A 12,790-nucleotide genomic window follows, 5' to 3' on the forward strand; every position below is an offset into this window, starting at 1 on the left:
GCCTCAAACACTACCCTCTTCCCCCCCAGGATCGCCACCCCCCGGTTCTTCGTGTCGAGCCCTGAGTGGAAAATCTGCCCCACCCACCCCTTCCTCAGACGGACCTGGTCCGCCACCTTCAGGTGGGTCTCCTGGAGCATGGCCACGTCCGCCTTCAGCCCCTTCAGATGTGAAAACACCCGGGCCCGCTTAACCGGCCCATTCAACCCCCTCACATTCCACGTAATCAGCCGGATCAGGGGGCACCCCGCCCCCCCCTCCCCCGTCGACTAGCCATAGCCCATCGACCTGCTCGCCCCCTGGCCAGCACCCATTCGGCCCGTTTCCCATGGCGATTGAACCTCACCCCGACCCCCCTGACCCGCACCAACTCCTCCCTGGCCAATCCAGCAGCAACCCGGTATCCCCCATCCCCCCCCCCCCCCCAACCAGGCTAGGACCCCTCCTTGCCGCGACTCTCCCTCCGCTGTACTCCCGTGAGCCAGCTGACTTCTGCCGACCCCGGCAGCTCCCGCTCTAACTCCGACCCCTCCCGATATGAGGTCCCCCCTCCGCTCCTGCATCAGCTCCTTGGTACCGCTTCAGCTTCCTCTGCCACCGCCCCTCACCGCCAGCTCCACCCCCTCCCGCTGCGCGGGAAACCAGAGAAAAGCCCGCGATTTCACATTGCCCCACCCCACCAACGCAGCTCCCAAACAGCAGTCCCAACCCAACCACCAACACCTACACAGATCAACCACAAACCCCAGTACCCCACTTAGAACACAAAACCATAACCCACATCGTCCGAAAGCGAGAGAAAAAACAGAAACAAACAGAATAACCCGCTACAGCATAAACAATGGTACAGAAATAAAAAAACTCCCACAGCCCCCAATCTCTAGTTCGAGTCCAACCTTTCAGCCTGCACAAAGGCCCGCGCTTCCTCCGGGGACTCAAAATAGTGATGCCGGTCCTTGTAGGTGACCCACAGGTGCACAGGCGGCAACATGCCGAACTTCACCTGCTTTCCATGGAGCACTGCCTTCATACGGTTAAACCCGGCTCTCCGCTTGGCCACCTCCGCCCTCCAGTCCTGGTAGACACGCACTACCGAATTCTCCCACTTACTACTCCTCACCTTCTTGGCCTATCGGAGAACACACTCCCGGTCACTGAATCGATGGAACCGCACCAGCACCGCCCGTGGGGGTTCATTCGCCTTAGGCCGCCTGGCCAGTACTCTTTGGGCCCCCTCCAGCTCCAGGGGCAGATGGAAGGATCCTGCCCCCACCAGCGAGTTCAACATCACGGCCACATAGGCCGGCAGGTCCGACCCCTCCAGCCCCTCCTCGAGGCCCAGGATCCGCAGGTTCTTCCTCCGTGACCGAAGCTCCATCTCCTCGAACCGATCTTGCCACTTTTTATGAAGCGCCTCGTGTATCTCCACCTTCCCCACGAGGACCGAAACCTCCTCCTCGCGCTCAGAGGCCTGCTGCTGCAACTCAAGTATCGCTGCACCCTGGGTTGTCTGGGTCTTCAGCAGCTTACTCGTCGTCACCTTCAGGGATTCCAACAACTCCCCTTTCAGCTCCGTGAAATAGCGCAGAAGGGCCGCCTGCTGCTGCTCAGCCCACTGCCTCAACTCCTCAGGGGCTCCACCGGTCGCCATTTTGTCCACCTTCCCCCGCTTTTCCAGGGGAGCTGCTGCCATTTTTCTCCTCGCCCCACTTCGAGTCCGCACCATAAATCCCGGGGGGTTTTGCCACAGACCCCTTTATCCACCGGGAATCGTTGAATCAGCGCCGTTTGGGGCCCTTAAAAGAGCCCACAAGTCCTATTAAAGCGGGAGCTGCCGAATGTGCGGCTTAGCTCCGCATAGCCGCAACCGGAAGTCGTTCTAAATTTGCTTGATAGTGACAAAATAGTTTCACTTTGAGTGGCACAGTGGTGCAGTGGTTAGCACTGCTACCTCATGGCGCCGAAGTCCCAGGTTCGATCCCAGCCCCGGGTCACTGTCCGTGAGGAGTTTGCACATTCTCCCCGTGTCTGCGTGGGTCTCACCCCCACAACCCAATGATGTACAGGGAAGGTGGATTGGCCACGCTAAATTGCCCCTTAATTGGAAAAAAAATGAACTGGACACTTTAAATTTTAAAAATAGTTTCACTCCTTTAGTAATTTGAGGAAGCCAGAGGAAGGAGAACAAAGATTTATTAAACTATGTACAATATCCTGCCCACGGCAGTAACTCTCTCCCAATCCAGTACTTAATGGAAGAACCAACCACACCGGGCTCAGCTCGGGGTGGCTTTTATGTATAGTCTTTAACGAGCTCCAACTGGGTGGCCTCTGCCCCCTACCTGCGAAGCTCATACTCCACAGGTCCCATGGGGAGGTCGACAATGGTTTCCCCATGGGGGTTGTAACAACTACTAAAATAATGGGAAGAAATCTGATGAAGGGTCTATGATGGGTGGCTGATCCACTACCTCCAGTTTTCTGACTGTTAATGAAAATTAAAATCTACACCTCTGACTCCAGACCCTCTTCCCGAGTTTAGCCTGCTGAAATAGTTCCATCGTCCTAACTTGGGTGCAGAACTCAAGGCCGCCTCAGCTCGAAACAGCATTTATCTGAGTAGTGATTCACAGGCCCGGTTTGAAATTTAGATATCAGTGCAGTAAATGAGGGCAATCAATGCTGGGACCTGCTAATGAGCCGATCAGTGGACAGCCTTTCCGTATACGTACTGCTACCTCCTTTGGGTTTCAGCTCTAAGAACAATAGGAATATTTTTGTGACAATGAGATCCATTTGTTTACGCATATCATTTACATTGCTGTCCTACATAGCTTTGGGGTTCATTTGATCGTACATTGATCACCAAAACCTCAGTTTATCCGGATCATCGGAGACCTGTATGACTGATGATCAGCGTTGGGACTATGTGGAAGTCCTGACACGCAGACCTATGTGAGAATTTCCTGGAAAGTTTAAACCCCTGATGACAATTCCCCTTGTTCCCCGGGATCCTGCGTGAATGGCTCCAATTCGGAGACTTGCAAAAGTTCCACGTTATCGAGACGAATAGTTAACCAGAGAATGTTAAACAGGTAACATCCGGGTAACTACAGACCAACCTGCGAGACGGCCCATCCCTGACCCCACTACCCTCCGATCTGAAACCCACTCACCCACCTCAACCATCTTACCACCTCACCCATCTGCCTACCCACCCACCCTAACCAACTCAACCACTTACCACTTCACCCACTGAGCCACTTCACTCACCTACCTACCCATTCACCCACTCACACACTAACCCATCCACTCACTAACATTCAAACACTGCACTTTAAGGCAGCTTATGCCATAAGAACGGGACATTTCCTGTTCCCCTTCCTCCTCCCCCCCCCCCCCCCCCCCCCTTCTCCTCTCCCCCCAAACTCCAACTTTACTGTGCTCCGATAAAGTTCCCTGAGGGACAATGCAATCAGCGTTTGGGTGAAAGCGGGGATCAGAAAGTCCTGAAGAAATGTGAAGCAGTGTCAAACCGGGGGAATTCAGGAGCACAGAGGCAATCTGACCATCACTGCCACTGCTCAGAAGACGTGGGGCCATGTTAATCAGATATTCCAAATTACAGATTTATTGTGATTAATACTGTTCATAACTGTTTCTCTCCCCTCCCAAATCCTACTTCAATCAATGCAAGCAATAGGAATGAATTTTAAAAATTAACCCTCTAGCTTATTATTTAGAGTGATAGAGTTCTACAGCACAGAAAAGGCCATTCAGCCCATCATGTCTGCACTGGTTAAAAAAAACAACTAACTATTCTAATCCCATTTTCCAGCACTTGGTCCATAGCCTTGTATACCTTGGTATCACAAGTGCACATCTAAATACTTTTTAAATGTTATGAGGGTCTCTGTTTCCACCATTCGTTCAGACAGTGAGTTCCAGACTCCCACCATCCTCTGGGTGAAAAGGCTTTTCCTCACATCCCCTCTAAACCACCTGCCCCTCACCTTAAATCTATCACCCCTGTCATTGATCCCTCCATCCAGGGGAAAGGTTTCTTCTTTATTCTATCAATGCTCCTCATAATTCTATGCATCCCAATCATGCCCCCTCAGTCTCCTCTGCTCCAATCTTTCTTCATAACTAAAACCAACAACCGTTATAATTCACGGTGGCTTTTTTTCAAAGGCACATTACTGAGCTCTGCATAACTAATGAAATCTCATATTACGACTTCCTGAGAAAATGGAAGTAATTAGATACAATATTATGAAACCACGTTGTCACTGATTAATCACTAATCTTCTTTAACATGGTGAGTAATGACTTTGTGAGCACTGTGAATAAAGTAAAGTACTCTTCCTCAACAAAATCAAGGGATATTACCACCTCCATAGTTTATGGTCGATAAAAAGCAAACCCTCTGGGGCTGTTGTAACTCAACAGGATACCATAGCAATGGTCATTTGCCAATAGCATTAGTGTTCTAATGTTTCGAAAGATAAGCAGACTGCGATCTGTCATTTCATATTGCATTTGTCTAATGAGCCTAAAGGGCAGATGCCTCCTCTTCCATTGCCATCTTGATTGTACTGCTGGAAGGTTAGAAAGTGCCCATGTACTTTCACCTCTTCATCTGCCAACTTTTCAGCGCATCTTGTTAATCAAGTTAACAGTTAAAACCACAAATTATAAGGTTAGAAACGACTTAAATCCTTCAAATTCCCGTAGTAAGTCTATCTATGATAGCATTTAACCTTGTGAAATGGCCAAACATGAACAGTGGAACTCTACCTGATCCCAGACAAGTGTGGGCTGGTGTCCATCCAAATCTTTTGTTTTTATTCATTCATGGGATGTGAGTGGCGCTGACTGGGCCAGCAGTTACTGCCCATCCCTAATTGCCCTTCAACTGAGCGACTTTTCAGAGGGCAGTTAAGAGACAACCACATTGTTGTGGATCTGGAGTCACATGTAGGCCAGACCAGGTAAGGTTGACAGATAACCCATTTGCACCCACTTAGCAGGCCAGGCACCAGAGTCTCTGGGCCCCTGTAATACTCCGGTCCTCTGGGCTGCGAATCAAGTGGGCAGGATTCGCAACAACAATTATACCTGACGTGGTGGACCTCGCAGTGGCCGAGGGGTAACTCCTCAAGGGAGTTGCCCCCAAAGTTCATCTGAGGGCCACCCTCCTCCCCACAATACACGGCCTGCCCACCCCACTCCTACCAGATGCCCCCCACCACTCCCCCAGATAAATAGGGAGACCCCACAGAGACTCCCCAAATAGTGATACCCTCCACAGAGACCCCCAACTAAATGACCCCCAGAGATGCCCTAACTAAAGAGACCCCCCAGATTCCCCCCCCCCACCCCCCCCCCCCCCCCCACCCCCCCCCCCCCCCCCCCCACCAAAAAATAATCACTGTTGTCACTTGGACATACACCTGCTGGCTCAGATAGATGAAGCAACATGTGTTAATTCCTGGAAAGAGAAAAGCATTGATCTGTTTTTAAACCCCTCAGATCCTATTGATGCAAACCATTCATTCATTTCCCTTAGTGGGCTGTGATTAACAGCTTTCACAAACACAGGTGCCAGCCTTGCTTCATTCATCTTCCATCATGGATAAGTAACTCTAAGTGTTGTAACCACAATATTTACAAACATCAACCACATCAAAGAGAGTTAAGTGCTGTCACTTTCCAGCTCAGCACTTCAAGACCACTCAAGCGTGAAGGGGAGTGATCCAACCCATACTGTATACAATTTAAACCTATGGGCAAGATGTTCCCACACCCCCCTCCAAAAAAATTGGGAGCGGAAAATCTCAACTGCTACCCATGTCATTTGCAATAAGACCTGTTATTCCACAGCCATTTTGTGGCTCTATTTACTTTTTTTAAATCATTATTTAAATGTCTGTGAACATAAACCCCCAAAACTTTCTTTCCTTTCACCATTCAAAGTACAATTATTGCATTTATTTTGTTGGCCAGGTGGATGAGTTATACCTAGGCGAGCAGTTCTGGAGCAGTACCTGCAACAGCATAAACGTCAAGGTCCAAACAGATGGGGAAAGTAATGAGTTTGAAATATAACATGAGGAGACATGAAATGAAAAGACCAATTTTGCACAAAGTTGTTGACAAGCAATAGGATTTTTTTTTTAAGACATTTTAAATCGACTATTCCTTACCTAATTACAAACCCCTGAATCTTCAACAGCATCCAGTTCTGGAAAGAGTAATCCAGAGGAAGGGCGAGAGTATTTTTTTATGCAGGCAAGAGGAGCAGGAAAGATCCTCCCGCCTCCGCAGAATTAAAATTCAGGAACGCTTTTGTGGCATTTCTTTACTGTGGTCTCCAGTGGTCAGGATGTGCATATTACAGTTCTAAAATTGAGACACCTGGCACAAGCTCTCTCCTTCATGATGAAAGCGACCTGAAATGTGAACCACAAATCACCTCTTGATGAATTTCACAACCAATTTTCAGATGAGGCCCTCTCCATTCTGGAAGGGGAGTCTCACATTTTCTAGGCTTTATTTTGTCGTATAAAAGCTTGGATGTTAATTCACAGTAAAAGACACAAGTCACACATCTGAAATGGAGGTTAAACTAGGAGCTAATAAGATTGTGGGGAATTGAGGGTCCTTAATATCAGCAGAGAAAAAGTACTGGAGAAAGTTGTGGAATTAAAATCCGGCAAATCCCCAGGACCTGTTGGCCTACATCCTAGGCTGTTAAAAGAGGTAGCTGTAGAGATAGCGCATGGGCTGGTTATGCTTTCCCAAAATTCGCTATCTTCTCAGACATTCCCAACAGATTGAAAATTAATGAATGTAATGTTGCTATTCAAGAAAGGCATGTTTCCTCTGCTGTGGGACTGTGCTTCCGAGGAGTGTACTGATGAGTTCCAACACCTGTTTGGCCGGCGATGGAGCTTGGCCACATCCACCCCTTCGATGATGCTGCTGGAGACTGAAGGTGTCCAGATGGGCAGGCCGGGTGGATTGCTATATGACCAGAAGCATTCGAGCATTCACAGGGTACTGTCAGCAGTCAACACTCTCAACAACCAGGAGCCTGTAAGTTGCAGCCAGGGGGTAGGTTTACATGAATTTATGCAACATTGGGGTCTCGGGGAACTCTGATACCAAAGGGGACACCCCCAATTCACGTATATGTCACCCAATCTTTCCGGCTATTCCCAGAGGTCAAGACAAACACCTCCCAACAAGCCCGAAGAGTTTTAAATGTTTGCTTAATTCCTTGCTCCTCCTCAATGGCCATGGCACCTGGGCCCCACTTGTAAATATTTGTACCAAATCACGCCCAGTCTGATTGCTAGCTATGAGGAATGGTGCATAATGCGGGGGCAGGTGGAGAGTCGAACTTCCAGCCGGTTAATCAGATTAAAATACATGCAAATCTTTGCGGAGCATTGCAATGGGTTTGGCGGCCGGGCGCCGATCCCGTTTTTCGGATGACCGCCATTGACCACGCGATCAGGAATCCCAATACTGGGGCAGCACGGTGGCCTAGTGGTTAGCACAACCGCCTCACGGCGCCGAGGTCCCAGGTTCGATCCCGGCTCTGGGTCACTGTCCGTGTGGAGTTTGCACATTCTCCCCGTGTCTGCGTGGGTTTCGCCCCCACAACCCAAAAATGTGCAGAGTAGGTGGTTTGACCACGCTAAATTGCCCCTTAATTGGAAAAAATAATTGGGTAATCTAAATTTATTTTTTTTTAAATGAATCCCAATACTGGTGTCGGACAATGGAGGTTCTTCCCCGAAGGAAAAATGGGACATTGTCAAGTTGACAGTGTGTGACTAGTGGAGATCCGCAAGGATCAGTGCTGGGTCTATAATTTTATTTATTTTTTTATGATCTTTTAATCCAACTATCTACAATCTATATTAATAATTTAGACAGAGACATTGGATCTAAGTTTACTGATGATAAAAAATCAGGTGGGAATGCAAGCTGTGAAGAGGACACAAAGAGATATAGACAGGTTAAGTGAGTGGGCAAGAAGTTTGGAGTATAATATGGAAAGTGTGAAGTTATTCACTTTGGTATTAAGAATAGGAAAGCAGAATACTCTTGAAAAGACATGAAACTTGTAAATGTTGATGTTTTGAGGAACTCAGATATATACGTGCACTGAACAATAAAAGTTAGTGTGCAGATACAGAAAACCAACAGGAAAGTAAATGGCACGTTGACCATTATTTCAAGGGGACTGGAGTGCTAAAATTCCTTCCGCAATTGCACAAGGCTTTGGTGAGACCACACTTGGAGGACCGTATGCTGTGTTGGCCTCCATGTTTAAACAAGGATGTACTTGCATTGGAGGTAGTGCAACAAAGGTTCACTAGATTGGTACCTGGGTTGAAGGTGTTATCCAATGAAGAGGGTGAGTAAATTGGGCCTATAGTCTCTGAAGAATGAGAGATGATTTAATTGTGACAGGGAAGATGTTGTTTCCTCTGGTCCATAAATCTAAAGTCTGAAAAGAAGGGTCTGGTCATTTAAGACCGAGATGAGAAATTTCTTGACTCAAAGGGTTGTGAATCTTTGGAACTCATTACCCCGGGGGTTGTGGATGTTTGATTATGGAATATATTTAAGGTTGAGATATACAGGTTTTTTGTTTCTCGTGGAATCAAGAGATATGGGGATTATGCAAGAAAGCATAGTTGAAGTTGATAATCAGTCATGATCGTATTGAACGGCGGAGCAGGTTTAACAAGTCATGTGGTCTAATCCTACTCCTGTGTCTTTTTATACTTGCCTTTGGGACTTTTTATCCATATGTTGCATGCAGATTCAATGAAGTCTACACGTTTGTACAATCACCATGCATTAATTAACGATTGCTAGCTAGGCCACCAAATGCCGGTTGGACAGAATGTACACATTCTTGCCATTTGTACCTTAAATTGAAATCAAAGTTTTATGTTTGTCATGGGAACTCAATTTGATTATTATTACCAACCTGGCGAGTACTCTGGCTGCCTATCTAATGACTCTTACAATTTTCTCTTCATCTTATTTTTATTTATTTTATTATATCTGTATTGACACTGTAGCTATTGACTAAAAAAAGACCAAATATCTCCTCTTCTTCAATTTTAGTTTGAATCTAATGTACCCATAGTAGTCAGAAACTTAAAATAGATTCGCTCTTAAATGAATATTCATTCCACAGCTTTGCAATCTCCTTTAAAAAAGATCCCTTCGCTGACCAGCAAACTTGTTTGCCACTTTGTCGTTCCACCTCACCTCAGTTAGCTCATTCCTCATCAGTCATTTTCTAATCTTGTTCTTGTACCAGCATTACCCTTTCAGCTTGGACCTTGAACCTTATCGTATTGCAATTACTGATCCCGCGCTGCATGTGCACATTTAACTCATCTAAGTGGTCCCTTGTAGGGATGTGAACACGCTGCTTGTCGAACTACCTGAGTGAGCCTTTTAATGATGAAAAGTGGGAAACATTAATCAAGAGCGTGATTCCAAAGTGGCTTCCTTTCCCTCAACTTCCCTGAGCATTTATTGTAAGGCTGCACAGCAGCATCTAACAGCGACCCAGTGTGATACAACAAATTTTGAATGCAAGAGCAACTAAGTAGATGTAAATGGCTGAAAGATTATATTTATGATCTTATGAAAGCATTTCATCAGTGCATGGCAGTTGCACAAGTGCATGAGACTTTATAAATCTGTATGAAACGAATCGCCGACTAACATCACAGACTCTGTATTAAAATCTGTATTAAAATCACGGACTCTCGTGGGTTGTGGCAAGGCTTAAACAACATAATGGGCTATAGAGCAACGCCAAGTAGAATCTCTGGCAGCAGCGCACTCCTCCCTGATGGTTCAAGCAGGAAACCAGTTGTCAACTGCCCCAGTAGCGCCGGACACACCCATACCTACAGTCACAGCTTCCAAAGTCAGATCATCCTTCTTGAAAGTGAACCCTCAGAAAGCGACGGGTCCTGACAGGGTCCATGGACTGGCACTCAGATCCTGTGCGGACCAGCTGACGGATGTGTTCGAGGACGTCTTCAACCTCTCCCTGCTCCATCCGAGGTCCCCACCTGCTTCAAGAAGACTACCGCCATACCAGTGCCAAAGAAGGAACGGGCAATGTGCCTCAATGACTATCATCTGGTGGCCTTGACATTGATCATTATGAAGTGCTTTGAGTGATTGGTCATGAGACAGATCAACTCCATACTCCCAGAATGCCTTGATCTACTGCAATTCACATACCGCCACAACCAGTCCACAGCAGACACTACCCCCCGGCCCTACACTCATCCCTGGAGCATTTCAACAATAAGGACTCCTACATCAGACTCCTATTCATTAACAACATCTCCGCCTTCAACACCAAATCCCAGCCAAGCTCATACAAAGCTCCAAAATCCAAGACTTGGTCCCTTCCTCTGCAAGTGGAGCCTCAAATTCCTGATCCATAGACCACAATCAATAAGGATAAACAACGCTTCCTCCACGATAGTCCTCAAAACTGGTCCCGCAAGGCTACACGCTTAGCCCCCTACTATACTCGCTGTACACACATGACTGTGTGGCAAAATTTGGCTCCAACTCCATCTACAAGTTTGTTGATGACACGACCTTAGTGGGTCAGATCTCAAACAACGCTACGTCAGAGTACAGGAGGGAGGTAGAGAACCTCGTGGAATGGTGTAAAGACAACAATCTATCCCTCAATGTCAGCAAAACTAAATAGTTGGTCATTGACTTCAAGAAGCAAAGTATCATACACATCCCTAACTGCATCAATGGTGCCAAGGTGGAAATGGTTGACAGCTTCAAATTCCTAGGTTTGCACATCACCAACATTGTGTCCTGGTCCACGCACGTCGATGCTACGACCAAGAAAGCACAACAGCGCCTATACATCCTCAGGAAACTAAGAAAATTCGGCATGTCCAAATTGACTTTTACCAATTTTTACAGATGCACCACAGAAAGCATCCTATCTGACTGCATCACAGCCTGGTATGGCAACTGCTCGGCCCAAGACTGCAAGAAATTACTGAGAGTCATAAACACAGCCCAGTCCATCTCGCGAACCTGCCTCCCATCCATTGACTCTGTCTACACCTCCCACTGCCTTGGGAAAATGAGCAGCATAATCAAAGACACCTCCCATCCGAGTTATTCACTCTTCCAACTTCTTCGATCGGGCAGGAGAGAAAGAAGTCTGAGAACACACACTAACAGGTTTACAAAACAGCTTCTTCCCCACTGTTACCAGACTCCTGAATGACCCTCTTCTGGACTGGACTGATCTCTTCACACATCTTCTCCACTGCGTAGAACTGCACTCCATCTGCTTACCATTGCCTGTGTATATGTATTTACATTGTGTCTATGTATGTCCTATGTTTTTTTTCCATGTATGGAATGATCTGCTGGATTGTACGCGGAACAATACTTTTTACTGTGCCTCAGTAGACGTGACAATAAAAACAAATCCAAACATAGCAATATCACAATAGCAATAACTGCAACCTTACAAAATAATAGCCTTGATAATGCAAGAATCCATATCCACCATGAAATCTACCTTGCCCAGGGATCTGGGCCCAAATATTTATAAAGACGGAGAGCCTCTCCATCATTATGAAAATGGCTGCAGAGGCCTGGATTGAGACGTCCTGCACCAAACACATTAATGAATAGTTTCACAGCGCTTGTCGGAGGTGGGAGTGGGGTGAAGAATGGGGGAAGATGCCAAATTTCATGCTGTGGTTCATGGATTTGATTTGATTTGATTTATTATTGTCACATGTATTAGTATACAGTGAAAAGTATTGTTTCTCGCATGCTGTACAAACAATGCATATCGTACATAAGGAAGGAAGGAGAGACTGCAGAATATAATGTTATAGTTATAGCAAGGTGTAGAGAAAAGATCAACTTAATACGAGGTAGGTCCATTCAAAAGTCTGATGGCAATAGGGAAGAAGCTGTTCTTGAGTCGGTTTGTACGTGATCTCAAACTTTGGTATCTTTTTCCTGACGGAAGAAGGTGGAAGAGAGTATGTCCGGGGTGCGTGGGGTCCTTAATTATGCTGGCTGCCTTTCCAAGGCAGCGGGAATTATAGATAGAGTCAATGGATGGGAGGCTGGTTTGCGTGATGGACTGGACTACATTCACGACCTTTTGTAGTTTCCTGCGGTCTTGGGTAGAGCAGGATCCATACCAAGCTGTGATACAACCAGAAAGAATGCTTTCTAAGGTGCATCTGTAGAAGTTGGTGAGGGCGTAGCTGACATGCCAAATTTCCTCAGTCTTCTGAGTAAGTAGAGTCGTTGGTGGGCTTTCTTAACTATAGTGTCGGCATGGGGGGACCAGGACGGGTTGTTGGTGATCTGTACACCTAAAAACTTGAAGCTCTCCACCCTTTCTACTTCGTTCCCATTGATGTAGACAGGGGCATGTTCTCTACTACACTTCCTAAAGGCGATGATAATCTCCTTTGTTTTGTTGAGGCAGCTGCCCATAAAAAAAATCAGATGTTCATGTGACGGTGACATGCAAAGAAAACGCACATCAGGTGGCTCTCCTCCCAACCAGAATCAAAAAGGCACTTTTAGGCCAATTTTGCACGAAAAATCAAGAACAAAATAACCCCAGCAGAAGACAGAGAGCAACTGGAAAATAATGGCAACAAACGGGAGCTCAAGGAGCCGAAGGGATGGCAGAAGTGGTGGATAGGGCCACGAA

The 12,790-nt window shown here is 46.7% G+C and overlaps 1 protein-coding gene across 5 annotated transcripts in view; it reads left to right on the plus strand.

Annotated features, from left to right (window-relative positions):
* LOC119969612 (disks large-associated protein 4-like) overlaps positions 1–12,790 on the plus strand; it is an 847,967-nt gene that overhangs the window by 543,386 nt on the left and 291,791 nt on the right. The gene's annotated exons all lie outside the window — the stretch shown is intronic.

The sequence above is a fragment of the Scyliorhinus canicula genome, chromosome 7 (genome assembly GCF_902713615.1).
Source record: "Scyliorhinus canicula chromosome 7, sScyCan1.1, whole genome shotgun sequence".
NCBI classification, from domain to species: Eukaryota; Metazoa; Chordata; class Chondrichthyes; order Carcharhiniformes; family Scyliorhinidae; genus Scyliorhinus; species Scyliorhinus canicula.